General features: G+C 44.6%; 1 protein-coding gene across 4 annotated transcripts in view; it reads left to right on the top strand.

The window, feature by feature from the left end:
* Window positions 1–14,193, top strand: part of LOC107391048 (uncharacterized) — a 48,245-nt gene that overhangs the window by 12,903 nt on the left and 21,149 nt on the right. The window contains exon 1 of one of the 4 annotated variants that reach the window (XM_070545263.1): window positions 8,541–8,675. The exons of 2 other annotated variants lie outside the window; for them this stretch is intronic. The gene's annotated coding sequence lies outside the window, so the exon portion shown is untranslated. Of the gene's footprint in view, window positions 1–8,540; window positions 8,676–13,391; window positions 13,528–14,193 lie in introns of those variants that run through there. One more of the 4 variants, XM_070545262.1, reaches the window with a different exon arrangement.

The raw sequence follows: 14,193 nt of genomic DNA on the forward strand, positions 1-14,193 counted from the left end.
GAAAGAAGTGATCAGACTTTTAGTGTGTCACATTTGGCTTGCTTTTAGCACCCCCTAGTGTCCGTTAGAAAACCAAAAGTGAAACTTATCTCCTCACTTTGCGTTCATCATGACATTTCATTAAGCCTCTAAAGGGTCCTTTTAGCACATACTGGTTCAAGAAAATGGTTTAAAGGTGCTTTATGTAGAAATGAAGTAAATTTTACATCCTGTGGTAAAATGTGGCACTTTTTGCTGGCCGTCGTCAAATTGCAGTAGTCGGCGCTGCAGTTTTAGTTTGCAGGAGTCACTGCAACCCTACACTCACTGATGGTAAACAGAAGTTACGTCCCTCCTTCCTTTGTTTTGAAAGGAGAAAAACTGATAATCCCCACAGCCAGCTGGATATGAAACTGTTGGGGGGGGGGGACAGTAGGTGTGAGAAGAAGCGCTTGTCGAAAATTCTCGCCTGATGTGAAATGGAGGAGCATCGGGCAGGGCGTGGAGTCCGTGAGCGATCCGCTTCGCTGTGCTTCACAGCTGGTGTGTTCCGGGCATAACCTTCCTTCTAAAACGACCGAAAGCGGGATTTTCTCACTGTAAAATTCTCATTATATTCTTACATACTGCACCTTTAATAATATGAAAAATTTGCAACGTATCCCTTGTAGCATTCTCTGTTCCCAGCCTCCCTGACAGATTGTTTCCTATAAACAATTCTACAGTTTGTTAATTCCTTCATAATCTAACATCATCACATAATCGCTATTTCTCAAATTTGAGGTTTCAGGTATGATTTTTCCATAATTCCTTTTCTCTTAAAATGCTTTAATCCAAGCTGACTGGGGATTAAGTCACAAAGTTTAGACATATTTTTTACATTTGTAATATATTAAATGTGTGATCTGAAAATGGAACAGTGGTATGATATATGGTTTATTATAGATGGTATACATTTCATTTTGTCAGACCACAATCAAGGAGAATAATCTCAGTCGATGAGATGAACTTTTATGTTTATGTTTATTCATTTCGCAGACGCTTTTATCCAAAGCGACGTACAAGATTTTTTTTTTTTTAACCCTAGCAGCAAATAAGCCAGCAGTGGTTAAAATGGTTGGAGTTATATTTGGATGCCATTGTTCAGATAACCTGCTAACACAAAGAGCTCGTGTGCCGTTCATATCAGTTACAAACTGAAAACACTGTGTTGCATCTGCACAGGGAGCTTCAAATCCTGCAGAAAGGTTGAACAAGGCTGAGGTTAAGTTTGCTGGTAATTCAAAAAGTCGTTTTCTTTGCAACTGCTGATTGAACTCAAGAGGACTGGAAGGTGCAGAGTTGGCTCAGAGAAAAGATAAGGGAGCTAATTCTTTGCCTCTTCTCCTTCTGCTCTTTGATCCTCACCCCCCGCTTCATATCGCTTTGATTGCCATGTTTATGACAGCTCCTTTTCCCCTTTTCTCCTCTCAGTGCCTCGCTCATTTCGCTCTGTGTGGTGTGGCGTGTCAGCAGCTCATCTTGTGTTGAAGGCAGTCCTTCGCACACAGGCACACATACACACACTGCCGTGCACGAGTGGAGCACACACTCGGAGCAAAGGCACACCCACCTCCTCCATCCTCGCAGAGGTAAAGTGAGTGCGCCAGCATCCACGATGAATAATTGAGTTATCTGGCTTCGTGCAGAAATAGCAATCTCTCATAAGTGTGAAAACATTACTTGCCACCAGAGACCCAGGAACCCGTGCTGCCATGTGGGTCTACACGTGTAACATGTGTGTGCTTCTGTTTGCAGGCATCTGTGAGTTGTTGTCCCGTTTTTTGTACATGTAAACACTTTGAGGAGATTTGAGGAGGGATGTCGCTGTGTAGTCCACCAGCTATATGGCTTTTTTTTAGTGTGCTGTGATTTGTGAGGAGATGAAGTCACATGATGCTCTGAGCAGCAGAGAGACATCGTCTCAAATAAACATGGCCTAACATGAGTGAGTCAGTTTATAATTTAACAATGTTCATCTTTACAAAGTCTTCAGACATTTTTACTATAAAATGACAAATCTACAGTCCTATGAGTCATCACAGCATACATGTTGTGGCCACGCTTTGTGTCAGTTACCATCTGTTGGTTTGACAAGAAGTTTTATCTTAACTGGTCAAACACGTGGTTGAGCACATGTTAGTCATATTGATTTGTGCTCTGAATTAGCTAAAAAAATCTACTAAAGAACTTCCAAAAATGATGGAGATATGTGAACAAAAATGGAAACATCATCACCTTGATATTCATATTATCATTATGACTTTACTGTTATGAACTTAATTGCTTTATTGTATTTGTTCCTGAGTTTGGACATTACTGGTTTAGGAGATTTACATGAAGTAGCTGTTTATGGGTAAACGCTCTGAATTTCACTTGCATCTCCTTGCATCATCTTGTGCTGACAGATGATGCACTTATAGCCTGGCAAACCATTCTATATATGTGAATATATAGTCTGGCCATGGTTGTCTTTCAAACTGCTTCTGCATCCTACAGGACGATGTACTCACCATTACAGATGCCAGTAAACAAGACAGTCCACCATACTCCGTCAAAGAAGATGCAAATACATCCTTTTTCTAAATAAACTTAAGCACCTCTATCTGCTCTTGATTAAAAGAAAAGCCCAAGTCAAAATAGTCCAAAGTTGATGCCGAAGCTGTTTCAAACAAGTCGTCGCCATCTTTGTGTTTTCAGTAACATCCTGCTAACTAACAGAGTGCTGTGAATGGACTGCTACGGAGTCATTGCCATCTTAGTTTTGCTCAATTGCAATAACATCCCGCCTACCTGACTGATAGAGTGCTCTTATTGGACCGTTACAGGTGTCAGTCAACAGGGCAGTCTGCCATACATTGTGGAAAAAGCAGTGAAGAAGACCAAAATGTATTGTTTTTATAAATAAACACACTGTTTTTGCCCCACAAAACTAATAGAGCGCTGTGATTGGATCAGGAAGAGAACAAAATACAATGTTTATCTAAATAAATGTGCTGTGATTGGCCAGCCACAATACTGGCTGCAGCAGTGCCAGTGGAGCATTGCTAAAGTAAGTTAAACTTTTTTTATGGCACCTTTCAAGGTAAAATCCACAAAGCACTTCACATAAAAAAATTTAAAAGATACAACATAGTCAGGTACAAGAAAAAAAAATGCAACCAAATGCAAAGCGACATCCTTTTGTTTTAGCAAATGACGATCGCGATTCTAGGCTAATGGACTTAAAGTTGTTTTGGTCAAATCTAAAACATGTCACAATGCTTAGTTACGTGTGGTGTCTTGGTTCAAAGGATGATCCAAACAATTTATGCCAAAGCTTCAAGTAAATATTTAGTATGATGTGTTAGGGGTGACATCCAGCTACTACCACTTGAAACACTCAATATCTGTAAAAAGAAAAGAAAAGAAAAGAAAATGACTGCATTATAGCCATTTTTGTGCAATCAAGGGCCTGCTGGCTTTTTGAACCGGATTCATTTAAGAAGGGAATAAGTAGAGATGATAAGATGTTGACTTTCTAAAGGGCTGCTGCAACATAAAGAATAAGAGCAGTTTGTAGAGTTAGATCGTGCAGGTTTTAATCCTCCTAACTAGTGTCAGCGGCGGGGCTTTAGCAGTCTGCCTGTCTTGCTAAGAGCTGACCTGATGTAGATCAGCTACGAGGCCTGCCACATTCTCTCCATGTTAGCCGCCCCCAGGAGCCCTCTGAAGCAATCCGAATGGTGACACAACAAAGCTGAGGGAGCAGAATCAAAGGAAACTGACAAGTAAGGCCGAATCTGACAGGCGAATCCTCGGAGCAGCCCCAGAGTCTGACAGTTCCTTCAGCGGAGGAGGAAGAGCCAACGCCCCTCGCAACAGCAGCAGCAGCAGCAGCAGCAACGTTCGTTAATGCTGTTTCATAACATCACAGCATAAATTATTACTTAGATAGAAAAGGTGTGAAACGAAGAGAATTGCATTACTATTAGAAATAAGGGTTGATGTCTGCAGCAGAGTGATTTAAAAGGACAATAATGAGAGTGTGGTGCAGTGACTGGGGGGCTGAGGGCAGAAGCAACCAGCTGTTAGGTCTAAAAGCTCAGAGCTTCATCGTGGGGAGACAGCAGCAGATTAAATAGCAATCCCTCTGATCCAGCCCACACACTACTCCCCCTTCTCTCTCTAACACACACACACACACACACACACACACACACACACATTCGTCACAATGAGGAGGTGCTGCTACTAGAGTTTAGTTTATTTATAACCAGGCTGTAACATTAAATAGATGTGGCCCTGGGCATGTGACTGCCTTAATAGGTAACAAACCTGGACGGGGTTGGACTGAATGCGTGGGGTTAAATCTGGGGCAGGCCGTCCCAGATGGACCACCACAGCAACTTCTGGGGCGATGCTGCGAGGTTGGTGATGTTGGCGAGACTCTTGAGAGAACAAGAGCACACTGTTAAGAAAACTTTTAGTATCTGGTGTCGTCGTGCAGTTATGAAAGTGTTTTTCCCGTGTTTGACAGAATGCCGCGCCGGCGTTTGTGCCGCTGCACGCTAGACGGAGCTTTAACAGCAGTGTGTCAGGATGAAGAAGCAAGCGTCGTCCCCCCTGGTCTTTTACTCCCTCTGGTTAAGACTCTTTACTTTGGAAATCATCATTAATCTGCTCTGCACAGACAAATTTTAAACAGAGCTGGGAATAGCATTACAAGAAAAAACATCCCATCAAGTTTAAATGTTTCACTACATCACAGATGAGTGTCTTGAGCGTTCTCCGCTCCCACTTTTCTTCATCTATCTCAGTCATCCTTTTGTTTGGGTGCTTCATTCTTCCTCTTCTCTTTCCTTTTCTCTCCTTTTCTTCTAGCGTTCTCAATGATTTTTTTTATGTCTCCCCCACTGCTTGTCTTTCGTCTCTTGGTGCCAAATAGGGGTTTGGGAGAGCTCCTCCAAATTGGCACACAGCTGAATAATGCATCTAAGGCAAAAGCAGATAGCTGGGGTTGGATGTAGCTGTCTGTCACACTCTTTTCTATGTTACAGTTAGGTAGAGAGTTCATTCCATACTTTAGTGTCATCCTTTATCCTGTTTACCAATCACTGTCAGTTCTTTAATTATGTCTTTCATTCTCCCTATATGTGAGGCTGCATAGTCCCAGAGCATTGTGGGTAATGTGCAGCTCTCATGCCAGACACATTCAAAAAAAAATTGGGAAATCATCTCAACAATACTCATTGTTTTTTTTCCTCTGCAGCACACATGCATAATGCATTCGTAGGGTTTTGATTCAATTTGATTCTATGTCGCCGTACGCGCGAGTCTGTGCATGCTGCCTGCTATTCCCACACCGCAGTCTTAAAAAGCTAAATTCTCTCGTGAGCATAAACTCGCTGTAGAAGCATCATTAAAGTAATGAGCAGGAAGTTAGTGCTGAAATTTACAATAAACAGTAAGGAAGAGTGAGAAAGATGGAGTGAGAGCGAGAGAGAGAGAGAGAGAGAGAGAGAGAGAGAGAGAGAGAGAGAGAGAGAGAGATCCCCAATCCCATAAGGAGAAATCTTAATCCTGAGTGTTGCTTCTGACTCATTCTGGTTAATTAAGTCGAGTCAAGTGAAAGGAAAATGGGGTCTTGCCTTTTTCTGAGCCTGTAGGATCAGCACATACTGTGTTTGCAGCTTAAATGCTCCCTCTCCACAAACGTCCTCTATACACTCAGAAAACACAGATAGGACAAATTGCATCCAGTCTAATTATTTTTGTTAGCATGTCCTCCACACTCTCATTTGACACACACCAAAATTCCTCACAGCAGCACACATTTCCCATTAAGTTGTACATTTACATTCACACTTTGGGCTCATGCTCCTGTTTAGGTTTCAGGCAATGTGTGCTAACAGTTTCATTTATCACACATTATCATGTAGCCCCCATTTATGGTAGATGCAATTTGCTCTGCACATCCGGCACTCAACTGCTAACACACACACACACACACACACACACACACACACACACACACACACACACACACACACGAAGAGAAAGAGAAACTCAGAGAAACAGAGAAGTTTGTTGAACAGCTAATGGAAAATTTCTTTGTTGTATTATGGTGGAAAGATTTCGTCCTGCGACAAAGGGATACGGCAAACAAATGAAATGTCACACTCCTGAGTAACTCTAAAAATGAAAGGAGTTAGGGGTTGCCATTTGAGGACATCTTAGATGTGCTTTAGAGAGTGGAGCTGATAAAATAAATAGTCTTGTTGTACCTGGCAGCAGCTAAAGTAAAGCTGCTAACTGCCCTCTAAGAGCAAAAGAGTGAAACTATAAACATCTGGTGTCTTTAAGATGGCTTCTGTAAAACTTTTTGCGTTTGACGACATTTACTTGTTAGATACAAGATTTTTTTCCCCCCAGGAATGTGGCTCGACTCCATCAAAATAATAACTGAAGTCATCATTTGAAATTTATAAAATTTTGATGTTAAATACAGCAGCAGCAGTTTACTGAATTATTTGGAGTTAAAATGTTCATGGATGGATGGATGGAGGGAGGGACGGATGGATGGATGGAGGGAGGGAGGGACGGATGGATGGATGGAGGGAGGGATGGATGGATGGATGGAGGGAGGGAGGGACGGATGGATGGAGGGAGGGAGGGACGGATGGATGGATGGATGGAGGGAGGGACGGATGGATGGATGGAGGGAGGGAGGGACGGATGGATGGATGGATGGAGGGAGGGACGGATGGATGGGTGTATGGATGGATAGATGGATGGATGGCTGGATGCATGAATGGATGGATGGATAGATGAATGGATGAATGGATGGATAGATAGAGGGAGGGAGGAAGGGAGCGATGTAGGGAAGGATGAAGGGATGGATGTATTGATGTGTGGGTGTATGGAAGGATGGATGGATGGAGGGAGGGAGGGAGGGAGGGAGGGATGAAGGGATGGATGGATGCATGAATTAATGGATGGATGGATGGATGGATGGATGGAGAATTGTTGTTCCTGCTCCAATTCACCAGCTTCAGCTTTTATTCAACTTGCAGACACATAGTCTTTATACCCTGTGTTACGGCCGCAGCCGTTTTGAAGCCCAGAGGTGTGCTCCGCGCCGTTCCCTGTGCAGCAGCGCAGCACCACGGACAGCTACGCTCTGGGATGTTGTCCTTACTCCAGCACCATGGAGAGCGCCGGAGCGGCAGGCACAAGCAGCTGGGACTTTTTATCTCATCAGCCGGCCCTTCAAAAGCGGCCAGCTGGAGCTCATCAGGGGGAGAGAAATGTTTGGAGTTGCAGAGACAACGTTTGTTCTCTCCCCGTTGGCAGTTAACAGGTTGTTGTTGGCTTTTTGTAAAGAAGCAGCTTTAGAACCTTTTGTGTTTTGGGATAGTTGCATTTAAGCGGTAATTTTGGTTTTGGTGTGTCTGCTAGACCATCTTGTGGTTTAAATTACCAGGTGGGGATTATTCCCCTTTTGAAGTCTCAGTTTCCTGAGCTATTTTTGTTGTTTGGGTAACCTAAGTTAATTCAGCATTTGGTTTTGTCTGTTAGACAAACCTTGGTTAATTTAAGGGTGGGATTTCCCCCTTTTGCGTTTCATTCCCTTTTTAAATAAAGGAGATTAATTTTAAGAGTGGTTGGTCCTCTGGACATTTTTAGTTATTCGTTTAAACTCAGTTTGGTAAGGGTTTTTGGCCCTTCTTTTGGCACTTTCTTTTTGTAATAAAATCCTTGAAAGGAAACTTTGAGTTTGGTCTTGCTTGGACAAGCCTTTTTCTCCCCAACGAGGGTCACTTTTTGTTAGACTGGTCCATCTTATGTTTATTCCCCTCACCTTCCTAGCTGAGCCCATAGAGGGGTGTAACAAATGGGGGCTCGTCCGGGATTTCACTGATTTATAGCTGTTTTATTACACGGTTATAGCCTGTTTTAGATCAGTTAAGCCCGTGCCAAACGTTTGGACTAGTTTTAACATTTGCTCTTTGTTGGTTTTGTGAAGACACAAAACCCACGCTGTTTTGTGTTGTGTCATTTTGTTTTGTGCTTAAACATGGCTCAGTTTTGTGTGGAGACATTTATGGAGGCTCCATCCCGTGAGGTGCTGGAGCGTTGCCGCAAGGCTGACCTTCTGCAGATAGCTGTCAACCTTGCTCTTGACATCCCAAACCCTGTGCTGAAAAAAGACTTGAAATTGCTCATTGTGGAGCATTTGGAGGACATGGGGATTTTAAAGACTGAGAATGAGTCTGGTGCAAAGACGGAACCAGAAGGATCTCCTGCAGATCCTGATGAATGTGACGATCCTGAAGTCCCTGCTGCTGCGGAGGATCATGAGGGTGAGACGATGGAGACAGGAAAAACTCCTCTAACCGTACGAAAGTCTGTTCCGACCTCCCCAGGTTCGCCGACGGAAGGATCTCGAGACGCACGACTGCAGGTGCGGCTGGCACGTCTGGACATGGAAAGAGAGGAGAGAGCCCAGGCTAAAAGACTCCAGATGGAACTGGAGGTTCGGAGGATGGAGATTGAAGCTGACACAGCTGTGAGAATAAGGAAATTGGAACTGGAAGCCCAGCTTTCCAACCCTGGACTTCATATCACGCCCACCAAAGCTCCGCAACCCGCCACAACCCCGGCCTTTGACATTAGTAAGTGCATTTCCTTAATGCCTACATTTAGAGAGACCGAGGTTGACAGCTATTTTGTAGCTTTTGAAAGAATTGCGGAGACGTTGCAGTGGCCGCGCGGGGTGTGGTCTCTGCTGCTCCAGTGCAAGCTGAGCGGCAGAGCTTTAGAAGTTCTGTCTGCGCTCCCTGTCACAGATAGTCTGGACTATGACCGAGTGAAAACTGTTATACTACAAGCGTATGAGTTAATCCCTGAAGCTTATCGTCAAAAATTCAGACAAGCTAAGAAAAGTGCTGGACAAACACATGTGGAATTTGCACGTGAAATAAGCATGCTGTTTGATAAATGGTGTGCGTCCACAAAAATTAAAACTTTGAGTGACCTCCGAGAGCTTATCCTTTTGGAGGATTTTAAACGTAAGCTGCCTGAGAGACTGGTAACCTACTTAAACGAACAAAAAGTCAGCACTTTATCAGCTGCGTCCCTTTTAGCGGACGAATTCACACTCACTCACAGAGAGATTGTGAGGAGAGATGAGAGAAAAGACGTTCAGCCCGTTTTGATGAAGAAATCCATAAAAAGAAGCTCTCAAAACGGAAATCCTGAAACCCGTACCTGTTACTATTGTCACAGAACGGGACACGTTCTTAAGGATTGTTTTATGTTGCAGAAAAAGAACGGGAAGCCCACTGCAGCTCCTAAGGAAGTTGCATTCCTTAAAAAGTCGCCTGTGGTTAACCCCTTGTGCGCCGCCGGGGAGCCTGATGCTTGTTTTGCACCCTTTATTCTTTCGGGGGAGATCTCATTGACTCCTGGTGATGCAGACAAGCAAAACGTTCGCATTTTGAGAGACACAGGTGCGTCTCAAACGTTAATACTGAGCAGCGCACTCCCATTTTCAGCCAGTAGTTCACGCGGGTACGCTGTTTTGTTACAGGGAATTGAAATGAAATCCCTGCCTGCCCAGGTGCACCGCGTTCACCTGGAATGCCAGCTCGTTAGCGGCTGCTTTGATGTTGCCATTTGTGACCATTTACCGGTAAACGGGGTTGATGTGTTGTTGGGGAATGATGTTGCTGGAGGTAAAGTGCTACCTCTTCTAGAAGTAGTTCCTCAACCTCAAGCCGAACATGTAAATTGTGCTGCTGATTCACATTTTTACCCAGCTTGTGCTGTCACCCGTTCGCAAACGCAGAATAATGCAGACATCCAGTTAAGTGACTCGGTGCTGATGAGACTCCTCAGTGATGACTCCGAACAGACAGCCCATGATGAACTTGGATTTGTTCCGTCATCAGACGCAGAAGAGCAGAGAGAAAAGGCTGATGCTGATCCTCAGCAAGGAGAACCTTTTCCACTTACGGCAGAAACCCTTTCTGCTGCACAGAAGAGTGATATTACTCTGAAACCTTATTTTGAACAGGTGACCACTTCAGATAAAACAGACAAAACTACAACACATTATTTATTAGATAATGATGTGCGTTGTTGGCCTCAGCCCGCGGCTGAGGGCATGGAATGGGGGTTGGTGAAACAAATAATTGTTCCATCCTCTTACAGAGAACATGTGGTCTCCTTGGCACACGAGAGTGACTGGTCTGGTCATTTGGGTGTCAACAAAACTTATAAACTGTTGTTGCAGCATTTCTTTTGGCCAGGGATGAAGAAAGAGGTGTCTCTCTTCTGTCGGCGTTGTCATGTCTGTCAGATGACAGGAAAGCCGAACCAGCCCATTCCTCCTGCCCCGTTACAGCCCATTCCTGTAGTGAGTACGCCTTTTGACCATGTCATCTTAGACTGTGTGGGACCTTTACCTCCTTCTAGAACAGGAAAGCGATTTTTGTTAACCCTTATGTGTTCAGCTACAAGGTTTCCGGAGGCCATACCGCTGAACTCCATCACCACCAGGTCTATAATCAGAGCTCTAACCCATTTCTTCTCCATCTTTGGGTTACCAAAGGTAATACAGACCGACCAAGGGACAAACTTCAAATCTAAACTGTTCAAACAGGTAACAAAAACCTTAGGAATCACACATGTCATGTCATCCGCGTATCATCCTCAGAGTCAAGGCGCTTTGGAAAGATGGCACCAAACTTTAAAGGCAATGCTGACAAAGTATTGCTTAAGTAAAAGCAAAACGTGGGAAGAAGGATTGCCTTTTGTGTTGTTTGCTGCTCGTGAGGCTGTGCAGGATTCTCTTGGTTTTAGTCCTGCCCAGCTTGTGTTTGGACACACTCCTCGTGGTCCCCTGAAAGCTCTAAAAGAGAGATTTCTTTTTTCTGATCCGCCTGACAGAAAAGTGCGGGAGTATGTCCAACTCTTCCAGAAAAGATTAAAGGAAGCAAACTCTATTGCTAAAACTCACTTGGACAAAGCTAAACTGAAGATGAAGGTTCAGTATGATAAGACGGCAACCAGACGTAACTTTGCAGTTGGAGACAAGGTACTGGTTCTAACTCCTTTGTCCAATTCGGCTCTCAGCACCAAATTTGAGGGACCATTTGAGATCCTGAGTAAGCTCGGGGACACAAATTATGTGCTACACACACCTGCCAGGAGACAAAAAAGCAGGGTTTGTCATGTTAACATGTTGAAGCGCTATGAGGATGGTTCTCCTCTGTCTAAACCTGTAACAACTTGTGTTTTAGTACCAGATGCTGCTAACAAACCTATGGTACCACAGGAAGCTGGTGAAGTCGGAGAAGACTTCCCCTCTAGTTGTAGTCCTCGGTTAAATAACTCCGAGGCACTTAAGGAACTGGAAGGACAGATAACACATTTGTCACCTGAAATGGCTGGAGACTTGGTGAAGTTAATTCACTCTAGGAAGAGTCTGTTTGTTGATGTGCCCACTCAGACCACTGTGTTAGCACATCATGTTGAGGTGAGTGAAGCCAAGCCCATTAGACAGCATCCGTACCGTGCTAGTCCCGAGAAAAGACTGATTATGAAAGAAGAAACGGAGTACTTATTGAAAAATGGCTTTGCTATTCCCAGCAGGAGCCCCTGGAGTTCACCCTGTCTGGTGGAGAGGAAACCAGATGGAACCGCTCGGTTTATAACCGATTACAGGAAGTTAAATGCGGTTACCATCTCAGACTCATATCCTCTACCCCGTATAGATGATTGCGTTGACAGTGTGGGACCTTCCAAGTTTGTGACTAAGTTGGACCTGTTAAAGGGATATTGGCAGGTACCTTTAACAGAAGAAGCTTCTCTTATGTCAGCTTTTGTTACCCCAGATGCCTTTTTACAGTACACTGTGTTACCCTTTGGCATGAAAAATGCACCTGCCACCTTCCAAAGGTTAATTAACACTGTTACTTCTGGCCTCTCACATTGTAGTGCTTACCTCGACGAACACCTCAACACTCTCACTCAGTTATTTGATCGTCTGGTGCAGGCCAACCTGACCCTGAACTTGGCCAAATGTGACTTTGTTAAGGCTACCGTCACTTACTTAGGTAAAGAAGTTGGGCAGGGGAAAGTAAAGGTCCTGCATGAAAAGGTGAAGGCTATGATGTCGTTTCCTCCTCCCTCTACTCGCCGAGAACTGAGACGGTTCCTGGGCATGGTTGGATACTATAGGGGGTTTTGTCGAAACTTTTCTGCTGTTGTTCTTCCTCTCACAGATCAGCTAAGTCCCAAAAGGAAGTTTGAATGGACTTCGGAGTGCCAAGCCTCTTTTGAGGCTGCCAAGCTGCTGCTGTGCTCTGCTCCTGTCCTGGCTGCACCCGATCTGACCAGGCCGTTCAAGCTGGAAGTTGATGCCAGCGCTATAGCCGCTGGAAGTGTGCTGATCCAGGAAGATTCAGCTGGTATTGATCATCCGGTCTGTTATTTTTCTAAGAAGTTCAACCGACACCAACTGCACTATTCCACCATTGAAAAGGAAACGTTGGCTCTACTCCTTTCATTGCAGCATTTCCACGTTTACGTGGGTTCCAGTTGTTCTCCTACAATAGTGTATACAGACCATAACCCTTTGACTTTCCTCAGTAGGATGTATAACCAGAACCAGCGGCTCATGCGGTGGGCGCTCATCCTACAGGAATATGCCATCGAGGTTCGACACAAGAAGGGGACTAACAACATCATTGCTGATGGGTTGTCCAGAAGTTTTGGTAACCTGTAGCGTCCAATAACCACTACATATCACAGATGCATACAATTTGTTTTAACTCCTCCTTCCAGGGCCCCTTGTAGGCACAAGGGCTTCACCCTCTTTAGGGTGTTGCCGTTTGTTGTTTTCTCTAGGGTTGCGGCAAGAGGCTAGTGTTGTCTGTGTCCTGCAGACATCTCGGGAGCACCCCAGGGTGATGGGGGACGGGCTTGCCAATGGGCCACCCCTCGTCGTCGCTGGTTTGTATGTGTACACCCACACATGTGCTTAATCTGCCCGCCTTAACCCGCATGAAGAGCAAGGGTTGAGTTAGAGAAGCTCCCCCATAGGTAGTTAGCGGGATGCCCTGGTTGTGTGTAAATGGAGGATACTGTTGAGTTTTACATGCATCTTGCGTTTTAAGAAAAAAGATGGTGGTGTCTTAGGTATGGTTTTAGATTCTTTATCTCACCCCCTCCTTTTTTCTTTTAAGGGTGGGGATGTTACGGCCGCAGCCGTTTTGAAGCCCAGAGGTGTGCTCCGCGCCGTTCCCTGTGCAGCAGCGCAGCACCACGGACAGCTACGCTCTGGGATGTTGTCCTTACTCCAGCACCATGGAGAGCGCCGGAGCGGCAGGCACAAGCAGCTGGGACTTTTTATCTCATCAGCCGGCCCTTCAAAAGCGGCCAGCTGGAGCTCATCAGGGGGAGAGAAATGTTTGGAGTTGCAGAGACAACGTTTGTTCTCTCCCCGTTGGCAGTTAACAGGTTGTTGTTGGCTTTTTGTAAAGAAGCAGCTTTAGAACCTTTTGTGTTTTGGGATAGTTGCATTTAAGCGGTAATTTTGGTTTTGGTGTGTCTGCTAGACCATCTTGTGGTTTAAATTACCAGGTGGGGATTATTCCCCTTTTGAAGTCTCAGTTTCCTGAGCTATTTTTGTTGTTTGGGTAACCTAAGTTAATTCAGCATTTGGTTTTGTCTGTTAGACAAACCTTGGTTAATTTAAGGGTGGGATTTCCCCCTTTTGCGTTTCATTCCCTTTTTAAATAAAGGAGATTAATTTTAAGAGTGGTTGGTCCTCTGGACATTTTTAGTTATTCGTTTAAACTCAGTTTGGTAAGGGTTTTTGGCCCTTCTTTTGGTACTTTCTTTTTGTAATAAAATCCTTGAAAGGAAACTTTGAGTTTGGTCTTGCTTGGACAAGCCTTTTTCTCCCCAACGAGGGTCACTTTTTGTTAGACTGGTCCATCTTATGTTTATTCCCCTCACCTTCCTAGCTGAGCCCATAGAGGGGTGTAACACCCTGTGTCTGTCTGTGCGTGCGTGTGTGTCTGTGCGTGTGTGTGTGTGTGTGTGTGTGTGTGTGTGTCTGTGCGTGTGTGTGTCTGTGCGTGTGTGTGTGTGTGTGTGTGTGTGTGTGTGTGTGTGTGTGTG

The sequence above is a fragment of the Nothobranchius furzeri genome, chromosome 15, assembly GCF_043380555.1.
Source record: "Nothobranchius furzeri strain GRZ-AD chromosome 15, NfurGRZ-RIMD1, whole genome shotgun sequence".
Lineage (NCBI taxonomy): Eukaryota > Metazoa > Chordata > Actinopteri > Cyprinodontiformes > Nothobranchiidae > Nothobranchius > Nothobranchius furzeri.